Below are 15581 nucleotides of genomic sequence, written 5' to 3'. Positions count from 1 at the left end.
GCTGGCCCGTCACTATAGATGGCACAGTCACCCAGTGTAGGAGGGGAGGGGCGCTCCAGATCACAACAGCGCTCCAGAACAAGCAAGCTCAATGCTCATCGCTGACTAAAGTGTGTAATACTTTAGGCTACTTTACTTACTATTGTTGCCGAGTTTCGTTCCTCTTGCCGAATATATCCAGTTTAGAGGACACCCTTCTCTTTACAGTAGCTCTTTCGGACCGCGCTTCACCGCAATTTGCGTTGATGTCATGCTTCATATTCAACTTTATCTTATCTTATCCAATGAAGGTACAGGCGTCCAGTGTTTTATTTATGATAACGGGTCGAGAGTTTCGCGACACGGATTGGAGTGGAATTGATGATCTTGTAACGCTTGTGTGTTACATACGGTATACTATAGCATGTAATCATAACGCATCTTAGCCTTGTCTATTGTATTGGTCGAGACTCGAGTCACACCAGCCTTCATTAACATTGGAATGAGTCTCGGTACATATTAATGGTCTGCTATAGCGTAGGTGTTAACGACATGCGTGTGAAGTCATTAACATAACACTGTGCATCCCATCAAACAATCACTAAATGCCTGGATCCCGAGGCTAAACAATCACCAATACAACACTGCTTGTAACGAACGAAGGATGGACAGTATAAATGTGGTTGTTGTTGAACTCGTTTTTCGTCTTAAGTTTCATGTTTATGCTATGTTCAGTCGTAAGACAGTGTAGCGTGTCAAAAATAGCAGATCTACAAGCTCACAAGCGACGCATTGTGCATTGTAGGTCTGCTCTCTCTCTGCTGCTTGATTTACGCATCCACCAGTGAAAACCTCTCAAAGCCAATCGATGACTGTTATTTCACAAACCTTGCCTTCTGTCCCGCCTACAACCCGTTAATTGCTGGTTGTTTTCAAGGCTAGCAAAGGAGCGTTTTAATGATTTAATACATTACAAAAATATGATATTTCACCCGTCGAATACCCGAATATTCGAATACTTTCAGGTTGAATAATTCGATTACTAAAAATCACTATTCGTGAATGCCCTAGTGTGTAGTGCTACCCGATTTCATCGCGCCCGATTATGTGCTAGTGTAAGGCCGGCTTAACTCTTTTCCTGCTATCCCCGTCGAAACCGGAGATTTCCCGCTGTATCGCGCTGCCATGCCCGTAGATCCCGGAAATGTAATTACCTTTAATCATTATGAAACGATTAAAAGTATGATCGCAGATTATAGCCGATTCTGACTCTTTAGGCCCGCCTCCTAACTGTATCCGGCCGTATTTCCTGTTTTGACCGGATCTAGGTTTCCATATCCGGTTTGAGGCCGCGTCATAGCTCCGATCCCATAGGTTTCTATTGTAAACGCGTTTTTTTATTTTATTTGGAAGCTGTTTGATTCTTTTACCCGCCTGGCATATGATCTGCGCACATATCGTCTGCTATGTGCACGACGTGCCCTCGCAGGATATAGCGCACAGCTCTGCGTTTTACATGAGTTTTTCTGTAAACAGCGGCAGATACAGCCTAAGGGACGTGTCGTTAAATATTACACCCTCCCCCCTGGATGATTTTAGGGGAGGGTGATGCTATTTTGATTTTACTCTCAGGGAGGGTGATGCTATTTTAATTTGAGTCTCGGGGAGGGTCATGCGATTTTGAATTAAAAATAGTCCGGGTTTTTATAGCCCTATATATATTTTACTACAGCGTTCCTTTCAGTAATACTATTATTTAATTAAGGAACACTGAAGTAAAATACAACAGTCTGCTTTCTCTTCAATGGTACAGCCGAGCTATCACTGACGTGCTTCACAGAAGTGCGCAACTTACGTCTCTCAATCAGTGCTTGAATGAGCATGGAGGGGAGAGACCCTCTCAAAATTTTGTACACGACCAGATTTCAAGATTAATTAATCGGATCGTATGTGCAGCTTGACAGTGTAATGGAACCAAATGAACCCTAGGTCTATTTTCCTTTTTGGACAGTTGGTTGAAGGCTTGGATGAGCCAATGGATTTTATTAAATTGGAGATGCGACACTCTCAGCCGTGTCTTGGATGCGCATCACATTGCACACTGCGAAAGTTTGGGTACAAACCATTGGTTAGAACAGTAAAGTGACTGAAATCATACTGGACGGCTGCATTATTATGCCCTTCTTATAAACTATGCGTAAAGGTACATTTACACCTACCAGAGGAGCGACAAGCATGTTTAACGAAATTTAAATGAGACTGAATTTATCGCGCAGGGATCCTTTCCACTTAATCACAGATGCAATATCTTATTTAGTTACTTAATATCTAGTCATGCAGACTATATATTAATGGCAAGGTGAAACTCCGAAACAAGCCACCTGGAAGATGTAGGTTGGAACGTCATTTAGGCTATATGGAGAATATTTCTGGATTTGCGTGTTTCTTCCCTTTTTAATTAATTGTATTATGTAATCATGATGGAGCGCACTCTTGTATTGGCCAGAGCAGTTCTGTGCGCACCGAGAGTTGATCTACACTTGTTCAAAAACGTTATAGCGTTCATGTTTTCCAAATGTGAGAGGAATGCCTCTCTTCTACCTTCTAATTTACTACGGCTGAAATAAACTGTGCTGCCGCACTCCCTTGGTTTGTATTGTCCCGTTCAGTGCTGTGCGCGCATCGAGTGTGCATGTGCTTTTCTTTCTCCTCACCTCAAATAAATGCTGGATCACAGAGGTAACATCCAGGGCTTATCCATCACAATGCTTTCGCATCAAACAAAGTAATCACTCAAACCTATCATGTGTGACCAAGTTTAACAACTTATTGATGAAGAAGGTAGACAACCTCTCTTGCGTTGTCGCGTGCACTCTCCCTCTCTTTTTTCTTTTTGAGAGAGAGAGCGACACACACACACACACACACACACACTTGAACTCTGTCGGACTGTGACTGTCCAACCTCAAGCCTTCAACCAACACTGTCAGAGTTGCACACTTGTAGGCCTATAGGTCGATTTAGAACCCTTTTAATTAATTAATATATTAGGCTCAATAGGCTGAGTCGTGAACCTTTTTCTTTTACACACACGGCATCCTCCTCAGTGTCTCTCCGCTCTAAAAGTGGCCATTAATCAGTGAGAATGCTTTCAGGTGTGCATCTGCACCACATCAAAGATGTGTTGTGAGCCTTTCTCCGCGCTCAATAGGCCAAGTAAAAAGAAAAGAGAGAGAGGTTAAACTTGAACTCTGTCGGTCTGACTTTCCCACCGCCTCATCCCACCCTAATGCATTCCCCTTGTTTTCACCTAAAAACCGGATTAATTCTTCAAAATGTGGACTACATCACATCACAGATGCAGCGCACTCAAGCCAAGGTAATTAACTGTCAAACCAAACCTCGCCGTTGTGATGCTGTAAAAGATGATTCGACAGCCAATTCCAAGCCAAATATATTATTAGCCTATCTTATATAAATATAATAAAGATATTATACACCCCCAACTCTTGATTTTATTCCTCTTGAGGAATAAAAAGATTCCCTCCGAGATCGCCAAGAGGCTAGAATCGCTATCGCTAGAGAGCTAGAATCGCTCTCTCTCAAAAAGCAAAAAGAGAGGGAAAGAGCTCACGCTAGAGATGTTGCATCTGTCCAAAAGCAAAAAGGTCTCATCTGTCTCACAGTGCACTCTACCTTCTTCATTAAGATGTTAAACTTGGTCACACATAGGTTTGAGTGATTAGGCTACTTTGTTTGATGTGAAAACATTGTGATGGATAAAGTAGATGTTACCTTGTGTGTTGGATCCAGTCAATTTGAAGAAAAGTAAATAATCCAGCGTTTCATTTGAGGTGATGACAATAAGAAAGCACAGTTTTCATTCACTGCTTGGCAAGATCCATTCTATAGCCTATTGTCATTTTATCGTTCAGACCAGCTGACTGGAGTGAGAACTTAATTGAAATGACCTACATTGCGCAGTGAACTGGAATTATATAATTAATTATTTGTCAATTGCAATTATTTTGTATGATTAATCATCTCGACAGCCCTAACTATAAGTTAAGGTTTTAGGCATAACTTTACGGTGGTAAATGTCATGTTGTTAGGGGAGGGTCAATCTCTTTTATTTTAATGCTTGGGGAGGGTCATTGATTTTTCCCCCAATTGAGAGGGAGGGTCATGGCATTTTATATCAGGGCTTATACAATTTCTCCAGTAACACCTCAATAAAAAACGACCCCTCCCTAACAACGGATATTTCCTTTTCCAGTGGGATTGTTTTTTTTTCGAAAGCTGCGGTCCGGTCTGCAACGCTGGTACATGTTACATGCACAGATCGTGCGCGATGCGTGCACGTGCCCACGTTAAAAGGTAAGCACAATTTGGCAGTTGCTGAGTTCAGACTATGTTTAAAATGGCAGAATGTACCCAACAACCAAACTGTTGAATTGTGAGGTGTGTGTGTGTGTGTGTGTGTGTGTGTGTGTGTGTGTGTGTGTGTGTGTGTGTGTGTGTGTGTGTGTGTGTGTGTGTGTGTGTTGTGTGTGTGTGTGTGTTAGTTATCTCCTGGTGGATGAACTTCTAGTCTTTTCCTTTCATTTCCTGCAGTCATTTTGGCCCGGGAACACTAAAGGTGTAAGTTGAATAAATTCAATGGAAATTGTGATCACATGCCCTAGTGGGAAGGGAATCATAAGGTCTCAAGGTGAAAAACACAAAAGTTATGATTCAGGAAAGTTGGAAATTGGTCAGATTGACAGGATGGTTAATTAAGTAAAAGTATCAATACTGCAATGTAAAAGTACAATTCCGGAAAAAAATATTTGAGTGAAAGTACAAAAGTATTGGAATGAAACTGTAATTAACACTTTGCAAGCCACGGGGAGCCCCTTAATATTAAAACCGGAATATACCGGACATCTGAGCAAGGAGTCTCAGCCGCGCCGTCTTTTACCGTACTGGGTCATTAAAAACGAAATAAATGATTTTTATCCGAAAATACAACGGGGATCGCGGTATGGTAATGGGGGATGAAGACCACGTGATATAGCGCTGGATGTCTGGTAAAATGAATGCGGTTCAGATCATAATATAATAATAGAAATTTCACGGCTAATCTACAACAAGCCATTCTATTTCGGCTAGCAAAGTGTTAACGTACCAAAAGTAAAACTACTCAGTACACAGAATGTCCTGTTTTAAGTTTACAAATGTACAAACATCATTTGAAAATAGCAGGTCTACAAGCTCACAATGTGTCGCATTGCAACGCATTGCGAGCTTGTAGATCGGCTATTTTCAAATGGCTGAAATGTATGTAGTGCTGAAGTGGTTAATGTATGTTTTGTAATAATAATCCACATCTACAAAGAAAATAGTAACTAAACTGTAGTGGAGTAAAAGTACAATGTTTGGATCCGAGTTGTAGTGGAGTCGAAGTATTAGGAATTGTTAATACTCAAGTAAAGTACAAATACCTCAGAATTGTACTTAAAGGCCCGCTGTCACGCCCCGAAATTATAATAGTATGATACAGTTGTTCATATGGTCTCTCTCCAGTGTGGGTCCTGAAACAGTCTGAAACTGTCACAGTGTAATCTGCCCAACAACAGCTGACCAGTATAGTAAGTAGTCATACAGTCAGGCTATACAGACAATGAATTTGATTGGCTTATAATTGCGCATCCCCACAATGACATCATAAAAATATTAACTTGTTTTTTAAGATGATATTAAAGTGACAGGTCCCCTTTAATTAAACATACTTCGTTACTTTCCACCACTGTACAGTATATAACCCCCACTCTCTCTCTCTCTCTCTCTCTGGCTCTCATTATCAACACTATAGCTGTAACGCATCCCCTTGCAATGTGCTGGCCTACAGACTCAGAGCTGGGCTTATTTATGACAGCAGAGACCCTTGACTCTCAGCACACACTTAATTAGAGACGAGTGCAATCTCTGTTGTCTAAACACTCCAGAGACACTGCTGCTATCGTTCTCTCTCACGCTGTGTGTGTGTGTGTGTGTGTGTGTGTGTGTGTGTGTGTGTGTGTGTGTGTGTGTGTGTGTAGGGATGGAGCTCGTTCATTTTTATTGATAATGAGCACCTTATCGATCCTGCTTATTGAGCCGGGCTTTCATCGAGCCCAGTATAGAGCGTTTTCTAATATTTTATGGAAAGATATGAGACAACAAATTCAGATCATAACTGGTATATCTTTTTATTGGCCAGTTGTTGTGACTGTGAGTTTGTGGCTGACCACCATCTAGGAAGGTGGCAATTGACAAAGGTAACAAATATCATTAAATATCATTAAAATAATCATTCATTAGTGCAATAAGTGTTTTTTTTTTTTTTTTTTTTTTTTCAGATTTGTTTTTGGGCTTTTTCATGCCTTTATTTGATAGGATAGTAGACTGACAGGAAATGGGGAGAGATATGGTGAATGACATGTGGCAAAGGTCGTCCGGATCGGGAATCGAACCGGCGACGCCAGCAGGCATCATAGCCTACAGTAGTATGTGGTATGCGCCTTGACCACCAGGCCAGCGGGCGCCCCGTGTGCAATAAGTGTTGAATGGCTTTATATTATGGATAGTAGTACTGTAATAATTTCTTGATCGCCTCTTGTCTTATTTCTTTATACATGACATCATGGGTCGCTATGCTCGATAACAAGATTGATAAGCCCAAAGCTTATTGATACCAGGTACTGTTATCGGGTTATCGAGCTACCCTTGTTTAGGGCTCCATCCCTGTGTGTGTGTGTGTGTGTGTGTGTGTGTGTGTGTGTGTGTGTGTGTGTGTGTGTGTGTGTGTGTGTGTGTGTGTGTGTGTGTGTGTGAACCCACACACCACTGTTTATGTCAGTGGTTCTCAACCTGTGGGTCGGGACCCCCAAGGGGGTCCCCAAATTATTTTGGGGGGTCCCCAGATGATTGACTTAATGTGCAACATTGTTTTATCACTCAACAGTAAACAAACCAACATAAAGTTTTAAGTGTATAGAGGGTATCTGCATGTTTCTAAAGTGACAATTTAAGGACTTTTAATACCTCTAAAATGACAAATTAAACATCGGCCAAATTGTCAAATATTAGAGGCAGAAATTGTGAAAATAGCCGATCTACATGCTCACAACGCCGAGGCGTTGTGAGCATCTAGATCTGCTATTTTCACCATAGAACCGTGTTATACAAAATATAATCCCTCAACTCTTAGTGCTCGCCAGGGTGGGGGGGCCCCAGTTAAAATACTGTATGAATATTTTGGGGGTCACGGCCTGAAAAGGTTGAGGACCACTGGTTTATGTTGACATTCATCCCTTGCAGGGAGAGAAAAGTACTATATGTGGGGGGAAGGTGGCTCAGCCGGATAGCTCTTAATTGTACTCTTCTTCGGTGATCCTGGGATCATTCACAGACTGCAGACAAGCGCGCTCTTTCCATGCCCAGATAAGACATGGGCGAGCGTTCGTCAATGGCGCAGTGGACCTCGGACGACTTGACGATAATACTCGCCACTGGCAGTTAAAAACCTAAACGGTTTCTTTCTTTTCTTTCTTTCTTTTTTTCTGCCTTTTCCTCTTTTTCCCCAAATCAGTCGTTATGCCAATGAATTCCTCCCCACACACATTTCTGTGTGTTTTATCCTACTGGCTCACTTGCCAGTGAGGAGCCCCCATCGGGAAGAAACAGTACCTCCGTCCTACTCCTCCCGTCCAACACTCCCTGCTGACAGGCTCCGGCCCTAGCCGGTAGGAGTGCGTGCAGAGACAAATATCACCCTCCCCGCCATGATTTAATTTTGTATTTTATTTTTATCTGGGGTGCGTTCGGAAATGCGCACTCAACGCACTGGTGTGTCATGTTGTCGTTCGTTTATTTGGTGCACTTGGTGCGTTGTCGTTCGGAAATCCAGTGCACGGCGCACCGGTGTGCTGAGTGCACGCACTCACCGACCCTACTCAGAAGATGGGGTTTGACGGTGTGGTGCGTCAGTGCGGTGTTTTGATTGGTTGGTATTCATGGCCGTGTCTCGAGCGCTTCTCTGCTGTGAACAATGGAGGAAATGACTGCAAAATGCATTTACAGCTTTATTGGTCTCCTATCAATAGCAACGTTACGTTAGCAACTGCTGCTATTCAGAAAGTTTACCTTCTGAGTTGAGTTCAGAGTGAAAAAGCACACAGCTGCCTCTAAACTGGTCGTTCGTAAATAAGCCACACTGAACGCACTCTACAACTTCACGCCCACTGCACTCACTACACACACCCGGTGCGCATTTCCGAACGCACACCTGGTCTCTGTCTCGACTTGGTCTCGACCCCCGTTGGTCTCGGTCTCGACTCGGACTCAACCTCCTGCCACACTCGGTCTTGACATAGACTCGCTTTAGGTGGACTCCACTACGACACTAGTTTAAATACAGTATGAGGTGTGTTTGTGTCTGTGGAGGACAGCACACAGGCTCTACACACAGACAGACAGCCAAATAATGAGTCTTCTATAGAGGCGATGCAATGTTGGCCTCAAAAGTCAATGCATGTTTAATCATTGTCACGCATTTGGCATCGCCTCAAGTGGCTTTTTGGAATTGTTTGTCGAGTTGTTTAATCGCCCATTTTCCCCCCATCTGGAGGAAAGGATTCCACCATTTGCTTGCAGTGGAAATCACGGGCCATGGTTTATTGGGGGACCCTTAAGAGGTTCAAGTGGTTAAAGCCAAGAGCTGTTCACAAACCAAACATCCTCATGATATTGCTAAAGCAGCGTTTTAATATAGAGGTTTAAAAACTGCAAGGGACAATGGCCACTGTGGCCAGTCTACATGAAAATAGCTGATATACAAGCCCACAATGTGTCATATGCGAATACTGACATGACACTGACCATGATAATGACATGATACTGTCCATGATACTGACTATGATACTGACATGGTACTGGCTAATAATTACATAATAATTAACAGGCCAGTTTAAATATATATATATATATATATATATATATATATATATATATATATATATATATGCAACACTATACACATTTAAAAAATCACACCCAATGTGAAGTGAGCGGTGGTCGTGCTTGCATAACGTCTTCAGACTAGGATTTGAGTCTAGGATGTACAGGCTATGCTACACACACACACGTTTTGCTATGGCAAAACGCTGAGGAAAAAGTGGCTACTGACACACGCACAGCCACTCTATGGAGCGGTTTACCACCGCTCAAAAACAATGAAGCTTACATTTTAATTGGGGTGGGGCCAAAAAAAAAGGTTGAGAATTGAGAAACACTGGTGTAAGTCTATCAACAGTGTCCTCTGGACGTATCCTTGAGCGGGGCATTGCACCACCAAGCAGAATGCCTAAAAATGTAAATGCAGGCAAAACAATTTAAAAAATGCAAAGCCGGGTCAAGGACGTGTAGAGAGAGAGAGAGAGAGAGAGAGAGAGAGAGAGAGAGAGAGAGAGAGAGAGAGAGAGAGAGAGAGAGAGAGAGAGATCCTCCTGCCTCCCAATCAACGCAGGTTTGGCCTTTTGACCTAGGAACACAGAACAGAACATTAACAGCAATAATGAAGCAATAACACATGCATGTTTAAATGTGTAATGAATGGGGCTGCATGTGCACTGGCTACACAATAGCTAAGAAAATGATTCATTATGCATTTGTCATAGCCTACTGTTTTTTTTTTTTTGGCAACATATTGTTGCTGTCGGTAGGGCTGTCACGATATGCCATTTTACATGACGATTAATTGTCACTCAAATAATTGGCGATTAACGATTGAATTGTGTTTTTGTCGTTGATAATTACATTTCTGTTTGGCTTTTAGGCTTTGAAGTTGTACATGGTAGATATGACACGCAACCTAAATATACAAAGAAATGACTGACATATTTGACAACTTTACACTCAAAAAAGAACAATGATAGTTGAAATAGCCGATCTACAAGCTCACAACGTGTCGCAATGCGACGCGTTGTGACGATTATGACGATTATGAAAAATAATCACGATTATGTCAAATAATTGCGATTAGACGATTATGTAATAATTGTGACAGCCCTAGCTGTAGGGCAGAGACCTTGTATGTTGATATATTAAACTTTCAATAAAAAGTATTGCTACAAAACATACATTAACCATTTCAGCCTGAAAATAGCCAATCTACAGGCTCACAACGCATTGTGAGCTTGTAGATTTGCTCTTTTCAAAGGTTTTTATACATTTGAAAATTTGAATTGGGACATTCTGCATAATTAGTACTTTAAGTACATTTTGATGCCAATACGTTTGCACTTTTCCTCAAATACATTTGAAGAGAGTAGTTTTATATTGCAGTATTGATACTTTTACTTAAGTAAAAAAATATATATATATAACTTTTCCAACACTTATATACTGTACAAATAAATGGCAGTTAATAACACGCTTGTGTGTGTGTGTGTGTGTGTGTGTGTGTGTGTGTGTGTGTGTGTGTGTGTGTGTGTGTGTGTGTGTGTGTGTGTGTGTGTGTGTGTGTGTTTGTTTTCTTTCTATAATATGCAAGGACTAATGGTTTTAAGCTTGGTGTATTGAACTGTATGCAGTGTTTGCTTGTTTCTCCTTGTTTCTCAACTTCCAAGTGTGTGGAGGAGAGGGGTGTCACTGTGCTTTGTGTGTGTTCAGGTCCTTTGTTCAAATGCCATTGAGTTGAAGTTCAGCCCAAGAGTTTAATTGTAACGCATCATTGAGAATATTTAGGTTACTCTTAGCTGTTGGTTATTTATGGAAGTATTTATATGGAAGTATTTGGAAGTATTGTTACTAATTGGTGCTGTGTCCAGGGGTGTCACAAGGGGGAGGTGGGACTGAGTTACCAGGGCCCAAGGTGGAGGGGCCTATTTTATGCTTTAACTATTGAAAAATAGCAGATTTACAAGCTCACAGCGCGGCACCGAGTGTCGCGCTGCAAGCTTGTAGATCTGCTATTTTTGAAAAGTCGTGAAAATGTGTGCAAATCTTTGAATATTTAAGGGAACATTTGTAATTCAAATTTTTCTTCTGGGGGTCCCTGTAACTAAATGTTTTGAGATGGGGGTCCGTGGCCAAATAAATATCATTTTGGGGGTCCTTCACATGAAAAAGTTTGAGCACCACTGCCATAGAAACATATATTATATATATATATATATATATATATATATATATATATATATATATTTTTTTTTTTTAAACTTAAAAAAAGATTTGAAATATTCAAAGACTTCAAAGACACAAATTTTCATGATTTTTCAAAAATAGCAGATCTACAAGCTTGCAGCGTGACACTCGGTGCTGCGCTGTGAGCTTGTATATCTGCTATTTTTCAATAGTTAAAGCACAAAATAATAATACGTTCCCAGTCTAAATGGAGAACATTCATGGGGGCCCACCGTGAATCCTCCTTTTACCCAGGGCCCAGAATAAAAAACACTTAAAGACAATTGGACTGTTCTTGGAGCCTTGGCCGCTCGGGCAACTTTACAAATATACTCAAATTATGAAGTACATTAAAAAGTAAAATAAAATGATATCACTCCATATGGGCATTGATCATATCAATGCCTACAGTAGTTGTGATGTTCCTAGGGTCACGCATGCATGCATGATGCACACGCATACATGCACAAACGCACGCACACTCTTTCCTTTCTCTCAGACACGAATTGTCACACAGCGCTGCAGTCACCAGTTACCCAGACTTTCCAGCAGCAAGGAGCTGTTTCTCTGCTAGATGCTATAAAAGGGGTTTGTGTATGCGTGCGTGCGTGCGTGCGTGCGTGCGTGCGTGCGTGCGCGCGCGCGTGTGTGCATGCCAGCTTGCATCAATGAACCACCCACACTGCAGGCAGAGTGCATGTGGAGTACACTTCACTATCCAACACATTTATAATTCAACACACTGTCACCAGTATGTCTGTATCTCTCTCTCTCTCTCTCTCTCTCTCTCTCTCTCTCTCTCTCTCTCTCTCTCTCTCTCTCTCTCTCTCCCCAACATACTCTCACTCCCAAACGTACTAGTAGTGACTTCATGGGACAAATCTGACCAAACGGCCAACATGATGGTGATCCCTTTCACATCTGGAATGACCACGATGCTGACCCTGATACTGACATGATATCCCTGCTTGCGATATATCCCTCTGGTCATTCATTTGTATGGCCAGTGGGGCTGCTTCTGATCAGACTGAATTAATTGAATACATGGGTCAGTGACGAATGGGGTTGGCAAGATGACAATTGTACAATTATCTTAAAGGCATGTTACAGGCCTATCAGGTTTGTAAACACATACTCATTTTGGTTTGATGTCATTTGAGAAGACATTTGCACCATTTTTACAATGAGAATGTCAGAAAATATCAAATGGTGAGCCCGCAATACAATACTTGTGGGCTCATTTGACGCTGCTGCTGTGCTGCATACCGTTGTTCCCTATTGAGCTTGGCACATTTCCTGGGGCAAGCTTCCCAGATCACACATGTCACACGTGTCTTCTTATTTTTTCACTCTCGAAAAGTGCCTGCAATGTAGCGCATTTGAAACTACATTGCAGTGCACATCATGGGGTGATCACTGCTTGCCTCCTGTGAATTGTTTTATTTTTATTTTTGATTATTTTTTTTATTATTTTATTACCAGGTAACTACTAGGTACCAGGTATTTTACCTAGTAATTACCTGGTAAACACCTGCTATGTTCCTGAAAACTACCAGGTAATTACCAGGTAATATTAAGTATTTGCCTGGTACCATTACCTGGTAGTTACTACAAGGTAATTACCAGGTAATTATGAGTATGTAACTACCCAGTAGTTACAGTTGAACTGTACTGTAAAGTGTGGGTCAATTGGATGACCTTACCTGGTAATTACTCAGTATTAACCCAGTAACTAGAAAAGTTTTTCCCAGGTAATTACCCAGTAGTTACAGTTGAACTGTACTGTAAAAGAAAGCATGGGTCAATTCCATGACATTACCTAGTAATTACTAAGTGTTTACCCAGTAACTAGACTATGTACCTTGCATTTACCCAGTTAAGTGGAACTACGGTAAAAATAAGTACTTTTTGTTGGGACCAAATGGCATTGTGGCCATGGGTGGATAAAATAACCAGGGAGTGGTGAATACTCAAAACACTATTTTTTGCGTCCAGTGCATGCGAGTCAGCTTCTCCTCTAGACAGCACACTGCGTGTTGTGTGAGGAGGTGTTAATATAATTAATTTATATTTGTGTTTGATCATGGCTTGGTAATGGTGGGGAACTGGGGATGCTGGTGTTTGGGTGGGAACTCGATTTCAGATGCAGTGTGCTGTCCAGCGGAGAAGCAGACTCTCGGATACCAGAGAGGAGAGCCAGGACTTGGCATGCACTGAACGCAAATGAACACTGGTAATTTTTGGGGCATTCAAAATCTGAGTGTTTTGAGTATTCACCACTCCCTGGTTATTTTATCCACCCATGGCCACGATGCCATTTGGTCCCAACAAAAAGTACTTATTTTTACCGTAGTTCCACTTAACTGGGTAAATGTAAGGTACATACACTGCGGTGGAGACACAAACACAGTCGCTCTGTGAGTAAACGCTAGGTGATATTTCACGAAGATGACCACAATCCAGCTCTTGCCGCCTGCGGGGAAATCTCGCTTTTGCGAACGCCCATCATTTCGACCGGAGGGTTAGCGACTCACTCCACGGAGGTTAAGGTTAGGGTGAGGGTTAGAGTCGGGTGTCGAAAAGATGAGATGTAGTAACAGCGACAGACACGCTCCCCCGCCTGCGAGCGCATACATGAACTAGCACGAGCACCTCTCCGCTCCTCAACTTCTCTGCGCCTCCCAAATAATTGCCCGCCTTTCATTGAAGATGAATTACTAAGGCGCGTCCCCCCGTCCCCCTTGCCTGGCGTTGCCAGCCTCTATCACACACTTCGTTTTGGGAAGAGAGTCTGGGACTTCAGGAAGAGCTTTCATTGCTACGTCATTGCCCCAAACCACGTGCCCCAAACCTACAGAAACCACGTGCCCCAAGCATACAACCCTGATTGGCCAACCCTTGAAGCTGGTTGAGGAAATAGAATCTCAATGGATCGGTGCCAGACCATACTACAACACCACTACCGCCAGGGGGTGGTGTTGTGTTCGGTCTGGTTTATTAACCAGGCACCCGTCCCCCATCTGAAAGGTGCTTAAGTCCCTGCGACATAGCGTCATGTCCAGGGCTTGTAGGCTACTAGTACATCAAGCTGCCTCATGTTACATAAACAGGAGATACAACTAGAGAGAGAGAGGGAGGGGGGAGAGAGAAAGTGCAATCAAAAGTACACTCATTCAAGCAGAGGTGTCCAAGATTTAAATTAGTCAATGTTGAAAAGTTTTCATTAAAATGTCATGTTTAATTGCTGCCATTTGAGAAACCTGTCCTTTTTTATGCGAGCGTGTGATAGACTCTGCAGGTCTTTAAAAGGGCATGGCAACGTGGGGACTTTTATCACTCGCAGTTGGTTTAGAATGGGTTTGAAGATATGCTCAGGTGAATGAAGAATTGAACAAAGCGGCAATGTCGTTTGATTTTTTTTTATCGCCCTCTCCTCTCCTCCTAAATAACCCTTTATTTTTTATTTTGTCCTATCCTCTGCTTTTCTCTCTCCATTATCTTTCCTTTCTCCCCCATTCTCTTCCCTCCTTCCTCTCCTCTTCCCTCCATCCTCAACTCCTCTCCTCTCTGTTCCTCCATAGAGCTACGAAGTTTGACGTCATTTACAAATCCTACCTGGTTCCATTCCCCCCCCCCCATTCTGAATTCCCATAGACTTTTTTCATATTGCGTCATATAAGAACTGTGTTCCAAACATAAACAAATGATCTCAGTTTGACTCGTATGGATATGAAGAATCAGCTGATGGTGCGAAAACGCTAATGTTACTGTCACCAAATTAGTTACATTTTCGCCATAGATAGACTGTATAAAATATTAGTGACTGACTATCATAAACCAACAGAGCCACCTCCCCGACAATATTGTGGAGTCTCTTTGTTTATTTTTGGACCATAATGCTTATATGAAATGATTTTAAGATGCCTCAATGTTATATTCTCCATAGAGAAATTACTTCCGCGAACCGGGGGATGAGCGAGTGACGTCAAAATACTTTGTTCTCCTCCTTGTCCACCGCTCCTCTCATCTCCCCTTCACGCCAATCATCTTCACACCAATCCTCCTCTCCCTCCCTCCATCCTCCCCTTCCCCTCTCCCCTTCTCTCATCTCCTCTCCATTCCTCTCCTCTCCTCAAAAAAAGGAGAAAAAAAAGAATCCCTCCATTTATACCAGTCAGGTGCAGCCACAGTTTTATTGTCTGTGTTTGAACAAACTGCTCTGCTACACAGCCTGTCTGGTCATAGACACATTTTTTACATGAGCTGTCTAATATGCAATGGTTTAGAGCTGTGCTCCTTGACCTTTTATGGATCAAGGGCCCACTTCAAAACACATTTCTCAAATGAATAGTGTTCCACCTTGGATCGAGGAAACCCACAGAGCATAGCTTAAGTTC

Source organism: Nannobrachium achirus (genome assembly GCF_963921795.1).
Source record: "Nannobrachium achirus genome assembly, chromosome: 23".
NCBI lineage: Eukaryota > Metazoa > Chordata > Actinopteri > Myctophiformes > Myctophidae > Nannobrachium > Nannobrachium achirus.
This window is presented reverse-complemented; position numbering follows the sequence as displayed.